Source organism: Colobus angolensis, unplaced genomic scaffold (genome assembly GCF_000951035.1).
Source record: "Colobus angolensis palliatus isolate OR3802 unplaced genomic scaffold, Cang.pa_1.0 Scaffold144, whole genome shotgun sequence".
Taxonomy (NCBI): domain Eukaryota; kingdom Metazoa; phylum Chordata; class Mammalia; order Primates; family Cercopithecidae; genus Colobus; species Colobus angolensis.
The window spans coordinates 1,663,586-1,686,650 of record NW_012114533.1 but is presented as its reverse complement, the minus strand read 5'-3'; the positions used below and the strand labels follow the sequence as shown (position 1 = coordinate 1,686,650).

At 53.8% G+C, this 23,065-nt stretch overlaps 1 protein-coding gene across 1 annotated transcript in view; it reads left to right on the top strand.

Moving 5' to 3' along the window:
* BTRC (beta-transducin repeat containing E3 ubiquitin protein ligase) overlaps positions 1 to 5,357 on the top strand; it is a 215,670-nt gene extending 210,313 nt beyond the window's left edge. The window contains exon 14 of the mRNA XM_011935582.1: positions 1,182 to 5,357. The gene's annotated coding sequence lies outside the window, so the exon portion shown is untranslated. The remainder of the gene's footprint in view (positions 1 to 1,181) is intronic.
* The last annotated feature ends 17,708 nt before the right edge of the window (positions 5,358 to 23,065 follow it).

Genomic DNA, 23,065 nt, shown 5'->3' with positions numbered 1-23,065 from the left:
GATCTCAGCTCACTGCAAGCTCCGCCACCTGGGTTCACACCATTCTCCTGCCTCAGCCTCCCGAGTAGCTGGGACTACAGGCGCCCACCATCTCGCCCAGCTAATTGTTTGGCTAATTTTTTGTATTTTTAGTAGAGATGGGGTTCCACCATGTTAGCCAGGATGGTCTCGATCTCCTGACCTCATGATTCACCTGCCTCGGCCTCTCAAGGCCAAGCCACCGCGCCCAGCCTATTTTATTTTAGTTCTTGAGATAGGACTTCGCTCCTGTCACCCAAGCTGGAGTGCAGTGGCACAATGTCAGCTCACTGCAACCTCTACCTCCCAGGCTCAAGTGATTTTCCTTCCTCAGCCTCCTGAGTACCACAGGCACACAACACCATACCCAGCTAATTGTTTGTATTTTTTTTGTAGAGATGGGGTTTCACCATGTTGCCCAGGCTGGTCTCGAACTCCTGAGCTCAAGTGATCCACCTCCCTTGGCCTCCCAAAGTATTGGGATTACAGGTGTGAGCCACCATGCCCGGCCTGTCTTTCTTCCTTATCTAAATTCCTTCTTAGGCTGCCTTCTCTCTTCCCAAAGCTTCAGATCTCATCTCAATGTAGAAGACTCAAATTTCTGTCTCCAGTCCAAGCCTCTGCTTTAATCTCCAGGCCATATTTCCAGCTGCTATCCACACAGCTGTCCTTGAAGATAGCAAGAGCACTTCTAGTACTCACATCCTCAACTACACTGTCCCCTCCTTTACACAGCTGGTACCCTCCAGCCACACAGCTGGGCCAGCTTTCCTTGATTCCCCCACTTCTGTTAGTGGTACCACCATGCTCATGGCCACTCAAAGGCAGGGCCCACAGACCATCCCCAACCCCTGCCCTGCCATTCTACAGGGCAGGTGAAAGCTATGCCAACCATGGTCACTCTCAGCCTAAAGACATCAGAGTCACTCTGTTTGAACACCACAGCCCTGAGCATGTCAGTAAGCCCTGCCTTTAATATAACTTCTCCATCAGTCCAGGTCACCTTTGACAGAAGCTCCTGCATGGCATAGACAGAGAGCAGGCATTAGGAAGGCCTCCTAAGCCTTTTCCCCATTGGCAGCTAAGTGAATGCTCTTTTTTCTTCAAGCAAGTAAGAAATATCGAAAAAGGGGCTAATGACTGTTTGCTCTGTTTTCACACAGGACCCATTAAAGTTGCGGTATTTAACGTATCTGCCAATACCAGGACAAGCAACAACAGTAACAATCAAACTACTGCCCAGTTTCCCCGGACTAGCCGAGGAGCAGGGCTTTGAGACTCCTGTTGGGACACAGTTGGTCTGCAGTCGGCCCAGGACGGTCTACTCAGCACAGCTGACTGCTTCAGTGCTGCTATCAGAAGATATCTTCTATCTTTTGTGAATGATTGGAACTTTTAAACCTCCCCTCCTCTCCTCCTTTCCCCTCTGCACCTAGTTTTTTCCCATTGGTTCCAGACAAAGATGACTTATAAATATATTTAGTGTTTTGCCAGAATCTCTCTTGCTTTGCCATTAAGCAGAAGAACTAGTTTCCCTGTACAGCCTGCTGGGAGAGACCCAATTCTAGGGGATGGGGGATGCAGCTTCAAGCCAGACAGTACCCAGTGTCTCCCTGTTAACTGCAGGAATGCCAAGCACCTGGCCAGAGCAGCCCAGCCCCAATATGCTTAGGAGGAGACAGAGCTCCCTTTGTGTAGCCTCTGGGGCAAGAAAAAGAAAACACAAGAATGTATACACTGGAAGATTTGGGCCTCCTGCCTGCCTTCTCTTTGTTTCTGTTCCTCTTCCCATCTACTTGCCTACTGCCCTTCAACCTTTCTTCTCCGTCTGCTCCACCTGAGAAGAAAGTGTATGAAGAGAGTGTCCTTCTCTAGCATGAGCCAGATCAGCCAGAAAATGCAACACTTGGAAGAGTTAAATGCTGTTCAGTGAAGATTTCAGCCTCAGACCTTTGCTGCAAGTGACCCTGTGGCAGCAGTGGATTCTCGGACATGATAACTCTCACCATATTTGCAACTCTTCCCTCTCCTTCCCCATACCCAAAAGGAGGATGGGGGGCAGGGGGCGGGTAGCAGGGGGCCAGGAGAAGAAGTTTCCTGGGCTCCATCAATGGCTGCGTCTTTTCTGGACTCAGCAGTGTCCTTGATTCCATGTAGAGTGTGGAAAGGAGTTGCTGATTGCATTTCCTCTCATTAACAATTAGGTGTGTAATAAAAAGCATTGTACTTCATCTTAAATCACTGGTAAGGCTCAGCCTACAGAAAGGTTTGAAATGGCCAGAGCCAATTGCTTGGTGCATTCTGCATAATGGTTTCCATCTCCGATTTCCTCATCAGGGCCTGTGAGTACCCAGGTGCCTGTATCTTTGCCAAGACTGTGATCAGGGTAGCCTAAGAGAGATAGGAGAAAACACTGGTGTTTTTGTTTGTTTTTTGTTTTTGTTTTTGTTTTTGTTTTTTGGCCAGATAAATATCATCTCTCAAAAATTGATTTCACCGTGTCAACTTTGCACTGCAGAACCTTCCTTTTGTTCCTCCCACACCCAGTATTTGCAGAAGGGCAAAGCTGCCCAAGAGAGAGGATCAGGGTGAAGTTTGGCATACAGGGTTTATAAATGGGACAAAAACTGCCTTTTCTTCCTCCTCCTGACCTTATTTTGCTCTTCACTCTCCCCAGCCAATAAAATGTCTGTGGCGATTGGTGAACAGCATAAATGGCTGGACCTCGGCAAGGGTTGGGTAAACCTAGCCACTCGGAAGGTAGCTGGGTGAGCTGCCAAAGCTAGTGGGCTTCAGGTGCGAGGGCACCTGTGCCACACCAACCTGGGAGCACACAGAATACTATTCATGTGCACCCAGCTGGTCTCCCCAGGCAAGAAGGTATCCTCTTCTCAAGGTGTACCCAGACTGGATGTTGTGACTACATATTTGAGAGTCAGTTTATGCATATGCATTCTCCTTTCCTGCTTTATGAGTATTTTTAAGCTTTTGGTTCAAGGTTATATTCAGAAAATATTTCCAGTATAATGATACATCGTAGCCTAGGAAATATTTTCACACTGTAATTCCCTTCCCAGCTACCCAAATGCTACAGAGAAATGTTTTCTACTTGGCCACTATCAGGGTTCGTCATCTATTGTGTTGACTATTAATGGCTTTTTGATTGGGTAAGGATTTTGCTATAGATGAAGATAGAGGGCTGTCAGCCCTGAAAAACACACAGGTCAGACATTTAAAAGGCATGGGTTTCAAGCTTTCTCAAAATATTGTCCAATAGCCATAATTTTACCAGCCCTTCTGTCATATGCTGCTATTACAAAGTGGAAGCTGTTGAATGTTTATTGGTGCCCAGGGTTTTGCTCTCCAATCTAGGTTCAGTTGAAGGAATATTGTTTCTAAGACTGTTTTGAAACATGTCCAGTACATCACAAAGGAGATCAGGTCGAACCCTACAGATGTGGAGCCATTCCCCCAGTTGAAGATATTCTCCAAGTTGTCCTCTCTGCTGCTGATGGAGATGGGAATGAAGTTAAGTGATCTGAAAAACTTGAATCGTTCACATTTCTCAGCTCTGGGGGTCATTTACCAGTTCATTGTAGAAGAAATAATCAGGTAAGTAAAAGTTCATTTCCAGAGAAGGTAAACCCCAGTTACCATCTCTGCATGATTTCAATGGGAATTAATTATCACTAATCCCCAGCTGGGCTAGAATAAATGTAAAGTTTGACCTTTTTAAAACAAAAAGAGAGACAAAGTCTCAGCACATTCCAAGGAGTGATAGAAACAGAGCTGAAGGTGTCCCCATGGTAGATTAGTCTCTTCTCACTAAAATTTACTTTCCAATGTAGGGCCTAAAGGAAACCTTTTTTAAAGACAGGCTGAAACCCCTTCGAAGGCAGAGGAAGAGGTACAGACACGTGACCTTTTGGTGCACACTGGGGCTACTTGGACAAGACCAACATGCCTTGCTGCACGTGTGTGTATTTCACTGCTGAGAACATCCTTTAACTTTGTGTGCAATTTGAAAGGATGTGAATCATGGATGGAAAGCCGTTTGTACATGTCCCTTGGCAAAATTCTTTCTGGTGTCTCCTAACTTCAGAGACAGGGACTCTTGGATCTCTATTGACAGGTAATAAAGTCTGGCCCTCATAACTTGTTTCCGAACTAGAAAAGACTGTGAGACCCCTACATCATTCTTGTTTTTCTGCTTGAGTAAGAACAATCCTTTTTTATTTTTCTTCTGTACAGTCTAAAGCTACAGAGGAAAAAAATGCACTCTTGCCGACTGCTGGTACCATTGGTCTGAACAGCTGTAGTTGGTCTACTCCTTACTTAGCACTTGATTGTGTGGGGAAACAAAGGTGGGAGGGGTGGGGAATACTGGAAATAATCAGGGCAATTTTTTTTCTTTCCTATAATTGGATTAGATACCTTGGTACTGTTGACCTTCTCAGCATCTCCCTTTTGCCTGCACCCTCCAGCCTGAAGCAGAGCAGTCCAACCCAGATTAGTGCAGCCCTGAGGCTTAGGGTGCAGCCTCCCTGGTCTTCCTCCACACAGCTGATCACCAACAGACCAGACCTCCTTTAACCACAGTGTCAACCTAGTGTTGGAAAGAGAGCCATCTCTTAGGGGAATAAAACTGAGTTTCACTTCTTTACCTGTAGCTCATCTGTGGTGTCAGAATCCTTTGAGCTGAAGAGAGAAATCAAAAGAGCATGATGATGGCTGCCTGGTTTCAGGTGGAACTTAATGCATTGATCTTTAGAAACCCCTTCTGTTGGAAGTAGAGTACCTATGATCTAAAATGTCCTGGAGGCAGATGACATCAAAAATATGTGCTTTCCAACCAGCACAGCTGGCGTGCTTAGCTCCTGATTGGATGTGTGTGTATTTTATTAAGGATCAGTGCAGTAAGTGTTTTAAAGTGTTACCTCCTCTCCTAACCCTTCCCCTTCTTGGACACTGAAGGAAAAGGCCAACTAGGATGTTAGCCCTCTGGGCACCAAGGAAACTAACAGCTTTCTCAAAGCGGTGACCACTCAGGCCAACCCAGACAGATCTGAGGGATGGCCAGTGCACTCTAGCAATGGGACAGGCCTAGCAACACATGTGAGCTTCCCCGAGAGCTTTCAGCTGGTTCAGTTCTTTGTTCTCTAGACTCTTAAGTACTGACTGCTTTGACTTTTGTGATTATGTTATGGTGATGTTGTAGTCAATGTACCAATATGTTCACAACCTAGGATCATGGTAATAGAGTGTGTTTTGGTTTTTTTTAACTGTTCAGAAAAAAAGTAACTTAAATTACAAATATAAGATTAAAGTGAATTTTCTAAGTGTCTTGTCTCCTTGCCCCAACATCAAAAAGGACAGTACACTTTTCAGTATACAGACTGAGGGAGTGCACAGATAGGATACCTTTGCAGATAATCTGCCATGAGAAAACAAGATGAGAGAAAGCAGGACTGGACACTGTGGGTGAGTGTGTAGTGCCAGCATACACCTACTGTTCCATGTTGAGTTAAATTGAAGCCAAAGTCATGTCTCATCTGTGAATTGGTCTAGCCAACCACAGCCCAACCTGAATGCAGAATTTACATTTTTCTCAGCCCTTCAGCGGTGAAAAGACTTGAGTTTCCCCTACATCCCATTTGATCAGTTTATAGGCAAGCAAGCTCACATCTGGGAGTAGTTTCCAGAAGGACTCTTACAAGCTGTAAGAATGAAGGCACCCTTGACTATCTGGGGTATGACATTGCAGTTCCTGAGTGAAATCCCCATTCCCTCCTTCACCCAAACCTAGGGAGGTACAAGGTTGCAGGCAGTGGCCGAATGGGACTCTCTCTCCCCATTGGCCCTGTTCGCCTCCCCTCTCTAGTGTCACAAACAGGATCCTTGTCAAAATTGACCCATCCTTCTTTTAGATCTATGAGCTTTTTGTATTAATAACCCTTCCACATGACCAAGGCTCTCTGGCCTCCATCAGCCTTGTAGTCTCATTGTCTGGACTGACAACCCTTGGCAGATGAGGAAACTGAGGAGCAAGAAAAGGGACCCACATTGACCAAAACTACACTGAGGAATCCTCCCTAACAACTAAGGGCAGGCAGCACCCAAGAGAGAAAAGGAAGGGAGGGAGGCGTCAGAGGAACCACTCTGGGGCCACTGGTATCTGCTCAGTTAATGTTCCTCATCAGCTGGGCTCCTGAGCAGAGGCTGAGCCTAAGGATTTGTGGACCTCACCCTCACACCGTGTCAGATGTCTTCCCCAGGGAGGGTGGGGTCAAGCGCCTGCCCTGCGAAGACTCAGCCCTATAGCCGTGGTTTCCTACTGCCCGGCGGGGCCAGGAATCCCTCCCCACTTTCAACCTAGAGCTGTGCCACCATCAGCAGTGACTAAAGGGAGGAGACCTCTCTTCTTCCTGATTGGCTCTTGCCAATTAAGAGCGTTTTATTAGGCTGCTAATTAAAGGCACTTTGTTAGCAGCAGGAGAGGCCAAGTGGGTGCCTGGTGAGACGGAGCTGAAGCCAGGAGAAATTGTTTTCCTCCCCCCATGGAAACAGCCTCTCAGGGAACCTTCTCCGTCCCCACCCTCTCCTGCTGCGCCTACTACACCCCTTGCTTTCAATTAGCAACTCTGAGGGGAGCAAGGTCATTACCAAACCCGGGCTGGAGTGCCCACCATCACCAGCACCACCTCAGGCTGTGTGCGATCCTCAGGGACTGGCCAGGCCCCCAGACACCTCCTGAGCCTGGGCCCAGGGAAGGAGAGGCTGGGCAGCCCAATGGGGAGTGTGCTGTCCCCACTAAGGAATGGAGCGTGACTTCCCAAGCAGCTCAGGTGAATGTCACCTGGTCCTCATCATCGGGGCCATCCCTAGCAGTCACTGGATGACCAGTCACTTGTTCACTTGTTCACATTCACTTGTGAATCCCCATGCCCCTTTCCTCAACAAACACTCATGATTTCATGGAGGAAATGTGCCCTTAACACCCGTGAGGGACAGTCCCTGGTCGTTTTCCAAGAGCACAGCCCACGTAGAGCCTGAATGGGTCCAGGAGGAGAGGGGGCTGACAGTTTTACAGTCCCAGCCATGCTGACCCTTGAGAGACTCCTGGCCCTGAGCTCACGTCGAATGTGAGGCACTTCCCCTGGACGGTCTGATGAGCCCCCTGCAGAACAGGAGAGCCTGGCTATGACCTAGCACATGGGGGCTGGCATGCAGGGACACCCCCTCTCCAGAGCCCTGCCTCTCCCATCTTGTGCCCACCTCACCCCTCAGTTAACTGCAGAATTAGCACCAGCCCGGGCTGTGAGGGCAGATTTATGACTAGGCCTGCCTCCCTCCACTTAACCCGAGGCCGGCCCAGGCTCCAGACACTAAATTAGATTTTTGACAATTAGAGAGACTAATGGGCACATAGCCATCCCCAGAGCCAGATACCCAGATCCAGCAAGGCCATTCTTTAATATCCACCACTGGCCAGCCCAACCCTCCCCTGGCTGCCCCCTTCTCCCTCCCATTAGTGGGCATTTCTCTCTCTGCCCCAGCTCTACATGTACTCCCGAGCTGTCTCTGGTTCCTCTTCCCTCTCTACTCTTGCCTTCCAGCCCCCTTGCCCAGTGCCAGCCTGGCTCTAGAACTCTGCCCCTATCATTGCCTTCAGCCTCCTTTTTGTACTTTGAACACTTCTATCTTCAGCCCCCCTTTCCCTAGGGCCCATCTATCTGTAATCTTCCATCTGCCCTGAGGAGATTGCAAGCCCCTTGAGGGCAGGGGCTTAGGCCCTCTCTGGATCCTAAATGCTCTGCACCCAGTCAGTGTTTACTGTTTGTTGTTTCCTGAGACTCCGACTCCTTCCTCTCCCTTCCTCTGAGCTGCTGGGTCTCCAAGGCCCACCCACCTTGCCCTCTTGGCCCCAGGCCCACCCTGGCTCTGGCCTGGCTCTGCTCGGCTTGGGTGGCTCCCCCTTCCCTACAGCCCCACAGCTCTGGCCAGTCTTGGGTTGGCTGGGTAATGAGATTGCAGTAAGTAGTGGGGGGAGCTGCTCACATTCACTCAGGCGGACTCATAGCTCTGTCAGGCTGATTGGTCCTGAGTGGAGGCACAAATGGCCCCCCATGGACACACTGCGATTGGTTATAAAATTACAAGCATTTGTCCTGCTGTCAGGGGCCTTCCTACCGCCCCTCTGCCTCCCTGCCTGGGCTCCCACCATTCCCCACCCATCCGTCTCCCCGACGGGGTTGGACCACAAACCCCGAAGGACCTGGCCAGGGGCCACCACAGCAGGTAGGGCTAAGAGGCTGAGGCCACCAAGCTCCCAATGGGTAGGTTTTCATGCCTTGTACCTGGAGTGGTCACAGTGCAGGCTGGCCTCAGAGTGAAGTGACCCTGTGCTCAGAGTTTCCTGGCCCCTGAGGGTAAGTGGGGGTGGGGGCCCCAGGGCAAACAGGCCTTGGGATCCTCAGGAGAGGAAGAGGTGTCCCGAGCCCCAGGCCTTCTAGGAACAACCAGTGCCTGCAACTTTAGATGTGGTCCCAGGCTGGAGCTGTGGAGCGAGGGGTGGCTGGAGGCCTGCCCTGCTGAAGGGGAGAGCAGCAGAAGCCCGGTCGGCCGCAAGAGCCCATCTCTTCTCCCTCCAGGTGGCCAGACCCTTGCCCTGTATTCTGACCCCCAGTTAAGCACAAATCAGCCCTCGGGAGAGTCCCTGAAGCCTAAGCCAGAACGAAAAGCCAGCGTGGCGCACCAGAGCCTTGCTATGGTTACTGGTCTGCAGGCTGAGTCCTCTAGGCCTGGCTCTTGGACACCCCCACCCTGGGCCTTGGCAGGGGCCGGGTTACCCCCGAGCATGAGTGCCTTGAAATCCCACCTAGTGCTCTCTTATGCTCACACAGAAACACCCACTTCTTCCTGGTTGAGACCCAGGCATCAACCCAGGCCCTGTCACCCCAGCTGCACGGCCTCCTTCCCACTCTCATTTCTCCAGCCAGGCCCCAGACCCCAGCCCCTGACCAGCTCCCAGCTCTAACCTCGGTCCTTCCTCTCTGGAGGCACCAGGGCACCTTGTAACCTGCTTGGAGGGATGCTGAGGGACGGTTTCCCCAGCTTGGAGAGGGGAGCGTTAGGGGAGCAGCGTCTCCTGGCTGTGGGCCACAAGGTGCCTTCCTGCCATCCGTCACTCATTCGCAGCCCAGAATGTATTTGCTGTAATTACATCTTTAATTAGAGTGGTGACGGCTCATTGTTCACCAACAATGATGGATGGGTCCTCCTGCTTGCCATCCTCCCTGTCCAGCACCCTCCAGGTCAGCTCTCCCCCAGCTTTGGGGCTGGGAAGGATACATGAGCACAGGCTCTTCTCCCACCGAGTCCCAGGCCCTGAGGCCTAGGAGCAACCGTGAGCTCTACGCCAAGGGTGATGATGTCCTTCTGGGCCCCTGGGGGCTCCCAAGGGACTTGACAGATCCTGATACCTTCACCCAGGGCTCCCTGCAGCAAGGCTGCAGATCTCCTCACAGCCACCAGATGTCTCCTGGGTCCAAACTGGCCAGGCTGGGGGTGGCCTGACATTGCCCCACTCCCAGCTGCCATACACATGCCACATCACCATGCCCAGATTGGTCCCTGGGCCACATGCTCCTCATCACAGGAGCTGACAGGTGCAGAAAGAAAGACTTGCGGTTCACAAGCTGGAGGGTGAGTGTGCAGCCTTAACTCCAAGCTCCCTGTGAATGAACTGAGGTCTCTGACCAAGGCGAGGCTTCCCTTCCCCCACACACCTACACGCACCCAGGCCGTATGCCCAGGCCCCAAGCTGCAGGTGGTGGATGGTTTGGTAACTCCGAGAGCGAATAGGTCCATCAGTGAGAGGAAATCCATGCTCCTGTTTGGAGATCACGGGCTGGTTGGGGCCCATGGTGAGCAGGGGGGCTGGGACAGGCCACGGAGGCCCAGGAGCCTCCAGGAGGCTTGTGGAGATGAGAACCCTAATCTGGGTTAAAGCCCCCAGTGGCCTGCTCCTGGCTGTATGACCTGGGTGTGTCCCCTAACCTCTAAGTGTTCCTTCATTTATAAAAGGGGAGTGAGAACAGAACTCCACCACAAGAGATGGCTGCCTGGATTTTCACTGCAACACTACATGCCAAGTGAACAGAGCAGGCCAAGGTGGGAGCCACAAGGGAAGGGGGGGTGTGGGGCAGCTGCGGCCACAAGGAGCTCAGAGAGGGACCTCACACCTTGGTGTGAAAAAGACCTCAACAACTCCAAGCTTTGTTGGGCACAGAATGGGAGGAGGGGGTGGCAGGGCTGTGACAAGGGGGGCATAGGATTGGGTGCACAGTAGTTGCACAGGACATACTTGTTGATAGGAATTGGGTGGGGGGGCTCCTTTCAGAAGCTGAGGAAGCTCTTCCCAGTGTGGGCATGATCTGATCAGGGCAGGGCCCTGGTGAGGGAGGCCGCCATGGGAATATAGGGATGATATCTTCTTCCTAGGATGGTCGTGAGTACACTGGGAGAGGTGAATGGATTAGAAGTGCTTAGGGGGCTGGGCACAGTGGCTCATGCCTGTAATCCCAACACTTTGAGAGCACAGATTACCTGAGGTCAGGAGTTCAAGACCAGCCTAGCCAACATGGTGAAACCCTGTCTCTACTAAAAACACAAAAAAATTAGCCGGGCGTGGTGGCGTGTACCTGTAATCCCGGCTACCTGGGAGGCTGAGGCAAGAGAGTCTGTTGAACCCAGGAGTCGGAGGTTTCGGTGAGCCAAGATCGTGCCACTGCACTCCAGCCTGGGCAACAGAGTGAGATACTCTCTCTCAAAAAACAACAACAACAACAACAACAACAAACTCATCAGGGGACTGGGAGCGGTGGCTCATGCTTGCAATCCCAGCATGTTGGGAGGCCCGGGAGGGCGGATCGCTTGAGTCCAGGAGTTCCAGCCTGGCACAGGGGGAAGGGTGTTGGAGAGACACCTTTGAATGCCGGCACGGGCCTGGAGCCCGTGGACTGCATCTCTTTTGTGTCAATGTTTATGGATATGTGGTCGTTGTAGTACCTTATAGGTACTGGCCTTGGAGACAGCAGGGCAGGCAAGCACAAGTGGCTTCAGCAAGGGTAGCCAGCAGGAGGGGAGGCAGATGGGGTGTGCCCTCTGCCCTTTCTACTTTCAGCTTTACAATTCTGTGACTCCCATCCCTCCATGGGGCCTGTCATTTCCCATGGAGCTGCCCTACTCCCAGCAATGGCCTTTCAGCATCCCCGCTCTTCCCCAGTGACCCTCTCCACCCCGCAGGGACCCCCTCCCCAGGATGGAAGCCCAGGCTGGAAGGAAGAGTTGTACCTAGCGGTAAGTATGCGCAACATTACATATGTATATTGGAGAGTAAATAACCCCAAAAAGCGCCTTGTAAATAGACTCTGAGTTTATCCTTTATTAATGAGGCACCAAGTGCCCCGCTGTTTTAGAGCAGCGAGACTTTCATAATATCAAAACCTAAATTACACTTGCGTCTCATCCCAGGGACGAGCATCTTTCAGCCCCATTTGCAGAGTGAGTAAGCAGGAATCCCTCCTTGCCTGGCTGGGAGTTGGTGGCACCTTTCTTCTGACTGGAGTGAGGGTGGATGTGGACACACACACCCCAAGTCCCTGGAGAGCCCCGAGTCTAAGGCCTCAGGGTCCCATGGATGAGGGCTGCCTGGGATACTGGCCTCTGTTCCTTGCACGGAGTTTACCGAATCCAGGGGCTGCCCCAGGCTCTGAGGTTTACTCTTTCAACATAAGGCAGTGGACACTTAGAAGCTTTGTGATCAAGTTACTCCCCATCTCTCAGCTTCAGTTTATACATGTGTAAAACAGGGATAATATCTTCGTAGGATGGCCACGGGGACACCGGGAGAGGTGAATGGATTAGAAGTGCTGGGAGGTGAGCGGGGCTGGGCGCGGTGGCTCATGCCTTGCAATCCCAGCACGTTGGAGGCCAAGGCAGACAGATTGCTTGAGCCCAGGAGTTCCAGACCAGCGTGGTCAACAAAATAAGAACCTGTCTCTATAAAAAATACAAAAATTAGCTGGGTCTGGTGGCTTGTGCCTGTAGTCCTGGCTACTCAGGAGGCTGAGATGGGAGGATCACCTGAGCCCAGGAAGGTGGAGGCTGCAGTGAGCTGTGATCGTGCCACTGCACTCCAGCCTGGGCGACAGACTGAGATCCTGTCTCAAAAAAAAAAAAAAGTGCTTGGGGTTGGTGCTTGACAAATGTGAGCGGTGATGATGATAATGATGGTGACAACAATGACTAATTCCCCTCTTTGGGATGGGACAAAGAGTGTCTTCTGTTCAATTCCTGGAATGGACCATGTGGTGGGGGGGCCCCAAACTCCAGCCCCATCCTGGCACCAAGGCGCTGCACTGAGGATGGGATGCCAGGGCCCCTCTCACTCCAGCACGTTCAGGATCTGACCTTGCTGTGTCCCCCAACTCTGGGGCAGAACCCAGACCCTCTGGGCCCCCTCGATTCCCCAGGTCCAAGATCCCTCTCAGGCTCCCTGGAGATTGCATCTGTTCTGCTCTGGGCCTGGGCCAGACTGGCTAGGCAGGCAGGTGGGCAGGCGGGTGCAGTGTGGGCAGGATTTACAGCTTGGCCAGCCAGGTTCCTGGTGCTCCGGTGGGCGTCATGTCGCGTCTGTCCCATTATATGGACAGTTGAGTTTAATAGTCATTGTGTGCTCACTCGGAGCCCAGCAAACATCACGGGGCAACACCCCCTCCACGCAAGCCACCCGCTCCCCAGCCACACGGCCCATCCGTACAGTAAATTAAAAATATGAATCACTTCTCCCCACTGCCTCCCCAAACGCTCATCTTGTCAGCCTCTATGTTGCCTTCATTTGTATTACCTTAATTTAATGTTAATTATGGTCTTCATTTACAAGGAACAAGCGAGCCCTGCTCTGCCAGGGGAACTTCCCCCCAGCCCTCCCCCTCAGCCCAGGAGGGAAGGGCTGGGGGAGAAGGGGAATTTGGGGGACTGCAGGAGTGAAAAGGGGAGTTAGGGAGAGGGTATGAGATGAGATCTTGGCCATCAGTGGCTAGTGGCCATTCTGGGAGAGACTAGGAGGACCTCCCATCTCCCCCATACACTCTGTCTTCAATCCTTTACTCATTCCACAGCTATTTACTGAACACATAATGTGTGCCAAACAATCAGGAACCAGAGAGGTGGGGGTGGGTGTCTCTCTCTAATAAGCACTAATGGAGTCCCCTCTGGGATCCTGAAGTGAATGTGGATCAGAAAGACATATCCATGCCCCAAGTGGGCTGGCCCCTGACCCAGCCTAGAGGGCATAGGACACAGACAAGTTGGGGAGGTTCCTTCCCTTCCAAGCTTCCCTGGACTTCCAGTGTTACCCTGCCCCAATCTGCCTCACACCCCTTCCAGGCAGGAAGTTCTTTCTGGAGTGTTTCGTAAGTCCCTCTTGTTGCAGATCAGCTTAGGCTCAGAGCCTGAATGGGGCCAGGAGTGGAAGAGTGACTCCCACGCCACACTGTCTCTGGAGGGTTGGGAGGAAGACATTGTGGGGATCAGTCATCCCACCACCCAGCACCCATCATGCCCCCACCTCATCACCTCCCCACAGCCAGCCAGGCAGACTCCACCAACATCCTTGTGTCTGAGAATCCTGGGAGCCCTGATTGTGACTTTCTTTTTCTGATACGGAGTCTCACCCTGTCGCCTGGGCTGGAGTGCAATGGTGCAATCTCGGTTCACTGCAACCTCCACCTCCCAGGTTCATGCGATTCTCCTGCCTCAGCCTCCCAAGTACCTGGGATTATAGGCGCACACCACCATGCCCAGCTAATTTTTTTGTATTTTTAGTAGAGACGGGGTTTCACTATGTTGGCCAGGCTGGTCTCAAACTCCTGACCTCGTGATCTGCCTGCCTCGGCCTCCCAAAGTGCTGGGATTACAGGTGTGAGCCACCGCACCCGGCTTGATTGTGACTCTTTGGCTGTCCCTGTGCTGCCAATGGAAAACACAGTCACATTCAGGCCTGTACAGCCTGTGGGGAGCACAGTAAATGTTGGTGGCTGATGTCACACGTGTGCACACGGAGCTGGCAGAGGGCTACCTGCACACGAGCTGCCATTAACCAGGAATATACTCCCCCCTGCCTCCCCTACATCATACAGCTCTTCCACTGGGGAAGAGGATCTCCAGCTGGGAATCTCTTCTCGACAGATGAGGCTGCTGTGAGTGTGTCCTCTCCAGGGAACCTTGATTCCTGCATAGGGACATGTGTCCCCCAGGATCGGCGTGCCTCTCAGGTTCCGCGTGCATGTGTGTGTGTGCGCCAGCATCTGTCCAGCAGGCCCATGTGCATGTGCGCGCGCCTGTGCTCATGCACGCCCCCCTCCCGCTGTCAGCCGCGCTGATGACATTGGCGCAGAGGAAAGTGATGACAAATGCCCGTTATCAGCGAACGAGGCCGATGACAAATGGGCGGGCGCCCGAGCAGCCCCATTACGCTGTAATAACAGAAGATGGATGGCCTGGCGCCCCCCCCACCCCCCACCCCGCGCCGGTAACGGGAGCCGATCCTGCTCCGCTCGCCCGGGAGGGAGCCCAGCCTCTGCCGCCGGGCCACCAATCACGGCGGGGCCCAAGACGCCCAGGCCTAGGAGCTGCGAAACCATGCGGCCCTCCGCGGCGGAGGAACAAAGCCCTGCGCGCAGCGACCGCAGGGGGCTCACCGGGCGTCTGGCCTGCCAGCCACCAGGACATGCAGCTGTGCACACACATGGCCTGCACACGCGCCAGGCGCCTATGTCCTTGTAGGGTGCACCTGCAGCACTTGTCCAGGCACAACCCTGACCTCATGGGACCACGCACACATCCTTTTGTGTTATGCACACAAATACATCTGCCACCAGACGTGGGTATACACCCGCCAATGTAAATCCATGCACACACCGCTGTACACACCCGTGTACCTTCAGTTCTTACACATGCCTACAGAAACCACTATGTCCATACACATGTATGTGCCTAACATGATTGCTCATGTAGATATGGAAATATGTACACATATAAGCAGAAATGCTTGCACATGAACACAAGCCCTACACACTGCTCTGTGCACAAAATTCAGGGTGTCTGAACACCCACACACATGTAAAAGGAGCCCGCCCACAGCTGCATCAACAAGTATTGACTGAGTCCCTACCATGTGCCTGTCAGTTAGGTGCTGGGGCAGTTATAATGAGACACCATCCCTGTCTTCTAGAATCTTAAGTTTATGGGAGGGGGCAGACAAATGGCTATGAGTGAAGGCAGAAAGTTGCTATGTGCTTTGACCCAAATAGTTTGAGATAAAAGATTTACAACTGTTAAATCAAGATAATCTTCCTGGAAGAGGTGGCTAAAGGAAGAATTTTTTAGAGGAACTGAATTCTGAACAAAAGGTATGGAAACCGGGAGATTTAAGGAGTGTTTGAGGACAAGAAGTCTAAGAGGACAGGAGTCCAGGTGAATGGCACTGGGTGAGTGTGGTGGGAATGAGACTTCTCAGACAGACGGGGACTGGGAGGCTGGAAGCCAGGAGGCAATCCAGGAGGGTGGAGCTGGTCCACCTGAGAGACATATGAGGCCTGGGCTAGCCTAAGACATAGAAAGGAAAGGAGAGGATCAGGAAGTCAATGAAGGGGAGAGTAAGCAGCTGGGAGGCACCAGGCAGGCTGACTTAACAGGGCCCTGCACTTACACAAGCTCCATTCCTGATTGTACATTCTGCTGTCTCTGTCTTGAAATTCCACTTTTTTATTAAGAAGCTCCGTGTTTTCATTTTGCACCAGGCCTTGAAGATTATGTTGCCCATCCTGGATCCTGAGGTTTCCAGACAGAGCTAGTAAGACAGGCCAGCAGGAGTAGGTCTGGGAGAGGAGCTGGTGTGTTTGGTTTGGGACGGCAGGTACGTGAGAGGCTGGAAGTGGAATGGGGGTTGAGGAGACGGGGGAAGATTCCATGTCTCCATCTGCAAAGTGAGAATTGCTGCATCGCATCTGCCAGTGCCCAAGTCCACTTCTATTCTGCAGTGAGTCCACACCCCACCACGAGCCTCAGACATACCTATCCTGTGCGCGCCCCTTGCTAGAATACAGCACTCGCAAGCTCCCAGTGTTGCCCCTACATTCTCAGGGCCTGACACATGGTAGCCACTCAGTACCTGTTTGTTAAATGAATAACTGTATTCATGAATACATGTACACATACATACTCACAGGGCTTCCATTGTCCCCACCATGATGGGAACCTGCAGGACCGAGTATCTTCCCCTATCCCACTGTCATGGCCCCACACTTCCTCCAAGACTTTTCTGTTACCCTGTGTCTAACCTGGGGGTGGAATGCCCTTGCCTCAGTGGCCCTCTCATTGGGTGTCTCCTTTGCAGGCAGAGTTGGGCCGGAGTTAAGGAGGAGCAGAGAGCGGAAGAAGCCCAGGACCCCGGGGAGGTTGGGATAGGGGAGAGGCTATGACTGAATTCCAGTCTCAGCTCCTCCCTCTGCTGATGGCTACTCTCAGCTTCTTCATCTGCAAAATGGGGACGGCAGACAGAAAGGCATTCAAACTGGCACCTGACTGCTGACACCAAGGCAGAGTAAATCGAGGCAGGTTTTGAGAAGGCTGCTTCCCTACCCCCAATTCTGGGTTCCCAGCAGTGTTGAAAGTGGATGAGGGGCCCAGGGGATGACCCAGGTGACCTCAAACAGGGGGAGGGAGGCTGGCACTCCTGAGAGGAGGCAGCTGTGGTCCACTCCCAGTAGAAACGAGATGATACAGGAACTGAGACCCCAGCCAGTGCCTTGTACAACCCACATATAAGCAGGCACAGAAATGAGGTGGCCCCCAAAGATTACAGTCACACTCTGACCTCAGGTGGCTTGGGGTGGAAGGAGGCAGAGGACACCAGAGAGAGGGGCCTGGGGAGGGGGCCCAGTGGACGGGGGTGGAGGGCACCAGGGTTCCTCTGCAAGGGTACCCTGCCTTCCACTGGCAGGGACTGCTCCCTCCCGCCTCAATCAACCCTGGCTTCCCAATATGAGAATGGAAAAGGTGTGTGTTCCCAGGAACCCCCACCACCCCGCCTGTTTCCTTCACCTTCCTGTGACCCATTTTGGGTCTCTCCAATGTGTTCTGGTCCCGCCTCTATCCCAACCCCCACCCCCATTGCAGCCGTGTTAACCATCACCTCTCAGACCTGTCAGGAGGCCCTTGGGAAGCCCCCAGCAAGGGGGCTACAGTGAAAGGCACCAGGATGAGAGGGGAGATCCGGCAGGCAGGGGATGGGCCGGCTAATGGGCCTCATCCCTCCTCCCTTCACCAGTTCACTTTTTCTGTAGCGTTATTGACCCGTCATTAGTTATCCGTCCAAGGTCGACCAGCCTGGCCCAGCCATAAATCACGGCGGCTGGAGGTGGGCTACAGGCGGAGCGATGGTCCCTGGGATGCAGTCCAGAGCTCAGCCCCCAGCTCAGCCCGGGAGGAGGCACAGACAACAACAGTCTCGGAAGAGCTTCCCCAGGGGAGCTGGGCCCGCCTTCGTCTCCACGCATCCCGGCCCTCCTCCGTGAACCTTCTCAACTTCCCCACGCTGCTCCAGGCAGCCCCTCCCTCCGTCTCTCACGCCTTTCTCTCTCCCCATCTCTTTCTTCTCTCAGGCTCTGCGTTCAAGGTGGGCAGGGAAAGAGGGATGGGGTGGGGACCCGGGGAGGTGCTGGTTCCCGCCCACTCGGTGTTCTCACCCCACCTGGTCTCCCAGTTTAGAACATCCAGGATCAAGGATAGAACACACCTAGGGGGAAACTGAGTCCTGACCAGGGTTGAGTGTGGGGAAGGGGGTCCCACCGGATTCAGCACCAAAATCACCAGTCCCAGATCCGCGGTCTCAGCTCCCAGCGGGGTGACGGGGAGGCTCTATCCCCCTCGAAGGGCACGCCAGGCCCACAGGCATCGGGCCGCCTCCTGCAGAGAAGAGCGGGGCGGGGGCTGGCGCTGCAGCAGCGCAGTAGGGACCCTTCCGCCCCACCCCACTCCACCCCACTCCACTCCCACGCCCGAGATCGGAGAGAAGCCCGGCCGCAGGTCTTCTGCCCCGCACCCACCGCACCCTTAACTACACCCCACCCGGGCCTGCCCGCGCGGCCGGGACTCTTCGCCGGTCCTCGCGCGCCCTCTGCTGGCGGCTTCCGGGAAGCGCGCCCGTGGCCTCCAATACCCGCCCCGCCCCCAGCCCGGCCCCCAGCCGGGCCCTGCAGCCCGGCAGGCCCCGCACACGTCCCTGAGGACGCCCCACGGAGCACTCCCCATCCCGCCATCCTCGTTTCTGGGCGGCCGCTCCCATTCGGATCCCAGAGGCCCGTTTATTCCCAGAGGGTAGAGAGTGTTAGGATCAGGAAGGCAGAGCCTGAAGCTGGAGTGGCGAGTGAGGCTCCTCCCTGCGGAGCCCGAGGGGCATCTGCAGCCCGAATTTATTCTTCGCAGGGAGGTAGGGAGGGGCCATCTCCTTGCAGACCGCCCCTCCGCTTGGTGGTCCTGCGACTCCCATGGGCACGGGGTAAGGGAGGGTCAAGGAGGCCCTCAGGTGGGTGGACTCTGGTTCTCAAAGTCTCTGAGGTGGGAAGCTGGCGCTCAGGACTGTTGCCGGCAGGAAAAGGAAGAGCGTGGCCTCTGGGTTCTCCTGTGGTGCCAAGCCCGAGGGTCCTCGGCTCCCTCCCCTTTAGGCAGCTCAGGAGGAAGGGGAACAGGCGGGAGGTGATCCCCTTGCAAGGTGCTGTCTGGCTGGCAGGTAGGGAGGGTAGCTCGACGGAGGCTCTGCTCAAACTGGTCCCAAAGGACTCCACACAATGCTGGGTTCCAGGCCAGGATGATGAGGGAGGATTCCTCAGCAGACGCCTGGAGCTGTGGGAAGGGGACGTCTCAGGCCAGGTGAGGCCCCCATCAGGCCCTGTGGTGGAGTTGGCATGGGGACAAGTGACGCATGTGTGAGCTGTGGGGCCGGGCCCGGTGTGTGCAGGGACATGAGGCCAAGGGCTGAGGGGAAAGGGTCAGGTGTGTGCAGGCCCGCTGGGGCCATGGGGGACAGGGTGGGCACGTAGGGATGTCTCTGAGCTACAGAGCCCAAAGATACCCGCCTCCAGCAGGGCTGGAGCTCAGGAGTGCTCAGGCATTGGAGCCCCCCACACCACTAATTCCCAAATGGAGGTGGAGAGGTCAGGAGACCCCACCTCAGGGCAAGCGGCCGACTGCTGACTCCAAACCCTAGGTTTCAGGACCGGGGACTGTATCCTTCAACATCAGCAAGGGAGCCCTCCACAGACTAAAACGCTCAGGCTTCTTGCTTCAGATAAGGGGGAAGGAGGGAAAGAGGTTAGGACAGAAAGCCCAGTTAGATCTGGGCTCGAACTACTCCCAGAGAGGAGCCAGGGAAACCAGCTGGGCTTCCCGGGTCACACAGATCTGAGCTGAAACCCAGCTCTGTTCCTCATATGGTGTGTGACTTAGGACTAGTAAATGAACCTCTCTGGACCTCACTTTCCTCATCTGCAAAATGGGGATAATACAACTACCAGAGAGCTGTTGGGAAGCTTACATGATATAATCCATGTGCAGAATGGGTTAAGGGTGGACTGGCCAGGCTCAGGAGTCAATAAATGATGGTGAAACTCTGCTGAAACAAACCAGAAATACGGTACAGCCAACGCGGGTCTCCTCACTGGAGGCCCCTTTCATAACCTGCAAAATGTGCCTCGGTCTTCTCCAACCTCCACAGAAGCTGTTGCCTTCTATCTAGTAGCAATCAAAAACATCTTTGGCTGCTTGCAGTGGCTCACGCCTGTAATCCTAACACTTTGGGAGGCCGAGGCGGGTGGATCATGAGGTCAGGAGTTCGAGAGCAACCTAACCAACATGGTAAAACCCTGTCTCTACTAAAATACAAAAATTAGCTGGGAGTGGTGGCATGCACCTGTAATCCCAGGTACTCAGGAGGCTGAGGCAGGAGAATTGCTTGAACCCAAGAGACGGAGGTTGCAGTGAGCTGAGATCATGCCATTGCACTCCAGCCTGGGGAACAAGAGCGAAACTCCGTCTCAGAAACAAACAAACAAACAAAAACAAAAATATCTTTTATTGGCACCAATCCAGGCACCATGAATACATACATTTGAAAAACTCTGGTTTGGGAGGAGGAGGGGAACTCTAGTTTGAAAGGGCGTCAGATCAGCCTGTCTGGAGTGCCCATAACCTAGAAGGCTCTGCCTGAGCCAATGCCACAGAAAATCCTCTTGTCAAGAACCCACTCCTGTGAGAAGGAAGCTCACTGCTGCTCACCACGCAGGGGCCCAGACTCCACCTGGGCAAGAGTCACAAATGTAAATGCTTACAGGGTTCGGTCCCAGGGGTAGGGACTGCAGTAGGGAATGGTGAGGACTTCGGGTCCAGTCAGTTACTGCCATGTGGGAGTATAGCGGAGGGATGGCATTAGGATAGAGCACCCAGCCCTCTCCCAACTTCATCCGCTGCCCACCTCCTAGGAGCTTCCTAAGACTCCCTTCCCCTAGGCCCTGTGAGTCTGTTTCCTACTGCTGCATAACAGATTATCACAAACTCTGCCCCTTAAACCAACACCCACTTATGATCTCACAGTGCTGTAGGTCAGCAGTCTGAGCAGGCTCAGCTTGGTTCTCTGCTTAGGGTCTCACAAGGCTGAAATCCAGGTGTTGCCAGCCTGGGCTCTTCGCTGGTGGCTCTGGGAAAGGCTGTGTCCACGTGCATTCTTGTCGCTGGTAGAATTCAGTTCCTTGTGGCTGTAGGACTGTTTCCCTGCTGGCTGTCAGCCGGGGCTGCTTTTTAAGGACCCTCTCTGACCCTTCTCATGCTTCAAATCTCCCTGACTTCCCTTCTGCTACCAGCCAGAGAAAGCTCTTTGCTTTTAAAGATTTCATGTGATTCAACTAGGTCCTTTTGCCATATAATGTGACATGACCACATGAGTAACACCTCATCACAGTCGTACCCACACACAAAAGAGAGATAATCCAAAGGCAAAGATAACTGGGGGTGATCCTTTGAATCCTGCCCACCACACTCAGCCTCCGGGGTGGGGTGGAAGCATGCCTGGGGTGGATCCAGCCCTCCTGACCTCTGAGAGACCTTGAACCAGGGCATATCCTATCGCTGGGCCTCAGTTTCCTCTTTTATAAATGGGGAAGGGGGTTGGACGGCATCTAAAATTCCTCCCAGGTCCCAAATACTAATTGTGACACAGGGGATGGGGAATTCAGATCCCTTGACTGGGGGCCCCACTAACCATGGAAGAGCAGGACTGCATTGCCCTCCAGCAGCACCCCCATCCCCACCTCCCCTAGGGCCTTGCTAGAGACAGCAGTATCGGTGACAGCCACGCAGCACAGCAAAGATGCCCAGCATAAGGCGGCCAGCTCCCCCACTGAGCTGAGTTGTGGGCAGGTGGAGAGGCTGCTTCTGTAGCCAGAGACCACAGTGCCTCTGAGGCTCCAAAGACCATGATGGGTCCATTATGGAGTCTGCACAGGGCAAGGTGGGCTGGATCTACTTGGGGGTGGGGTGGGGCAAAGTCCATGTTGGGTGGGCAACAACCCTTCTCCTACCTCTCCATTCAAGCTGGTTTCCAGGCTCCTCTCCCAGATCCATCTTGTCAGTCCTGACCTCGGCTTCTGCATCTCCAAAAGGGCCTTCTCAGGCTCTTCCTGCCCCTCCCACCTGGCCCTAGCTGGGCAGGGAGCATTGACCTCAGCATCCTAGGCCCTCTGAGAGTCCTAATCATTCAGCCCCACCTGCTTCACTCCCCATCTTTCTCCCAGGCCCCTTCTACCCTCCCCAGGTGTCACTTTCAGTTCCACACACAAGCTCATTCCCCCAGGCTCCCACCGAGGCCCAGCAGAGGGGCTGGAAGGAGACCCTCCCCAACTCTATCCAAGTGCGGGAGCTGGGTAAGAGGCGGGGAAATGAATATTAATTTATCATGATTAGGCAAATCCGGCAGGGAGAGCCGATTCCGGCGGAGGAGGCTAAAAAGATGAATTTCAGCAATAAAATTAAATAAGGACGGACGGGCAGCCCCTCCTCCCTCCCGCTTTGCTGATCTCTCTCTTTCTTACAATTTATGAGGCCAATTATGAAGATGAGGTTGGAAGTTCCTGGAACTTCACTAAATGCAAACGGCGGTCCCTGCTGTTCCCATCAAATTAATTAACCACACACTATTGATGGCCGCTCAAGGCTGACGCAGGCGGCCCACCCTGAGGCCTCCTCCATGGACACGAGGACACAGGGTCCAGGGCCCAGCCAGGGCTCCACCTGCAGTAGGGACTCCAGCACCACTGGGGACTTCCAGGGACTCCCACCTCCTTCTACCCAAGGCCCTGCCTGAGCCCTTAACAACACAGGGCCTCCACCGAGACCTAAACAGACAGGGCCACGCGGACACATGCCCAGGGTTGAGCACACACACGCACGCAGAGACAAAATCATGAACACGCAGCACAGACGCAGGGTCCAGGAATGTGTGTTAGGCACACATATGCCCATGGAACATGAACACACATATGCATGGGCACTACACACACAACAACCAAGCTGAGGGAACCGGAGCAAGGCGTCGGGGGGAGGTGCGCTGTGTCTGGGGCTCTGGGCCTGCTCCGTCAGGGCCAGGCTGAGTCCAGCAGGGCAAAGGTGCCACCATTGCTAAGAGGCTCCACAGCGTTGCTAAGAGGCTCCACTCAAGCAATGGGCAGTGGCCTGCCTTCCCTGGCGTCTGTACTGCCCTCCAGGGGCAACCTCGGGGCCCTACCCATGGCCCCTCAGCCCCTGGGACCTCTCTTCATCTCCAGGCCTGGGGCCTTCTTCAGGGACGTTCCCTGCAGTGTGGGGACCAGGTCTTGCCGAGACACCCCAGTAGGATGATGAGGCTGAGACCTGGCCCAGAGCCTCAGGCCAG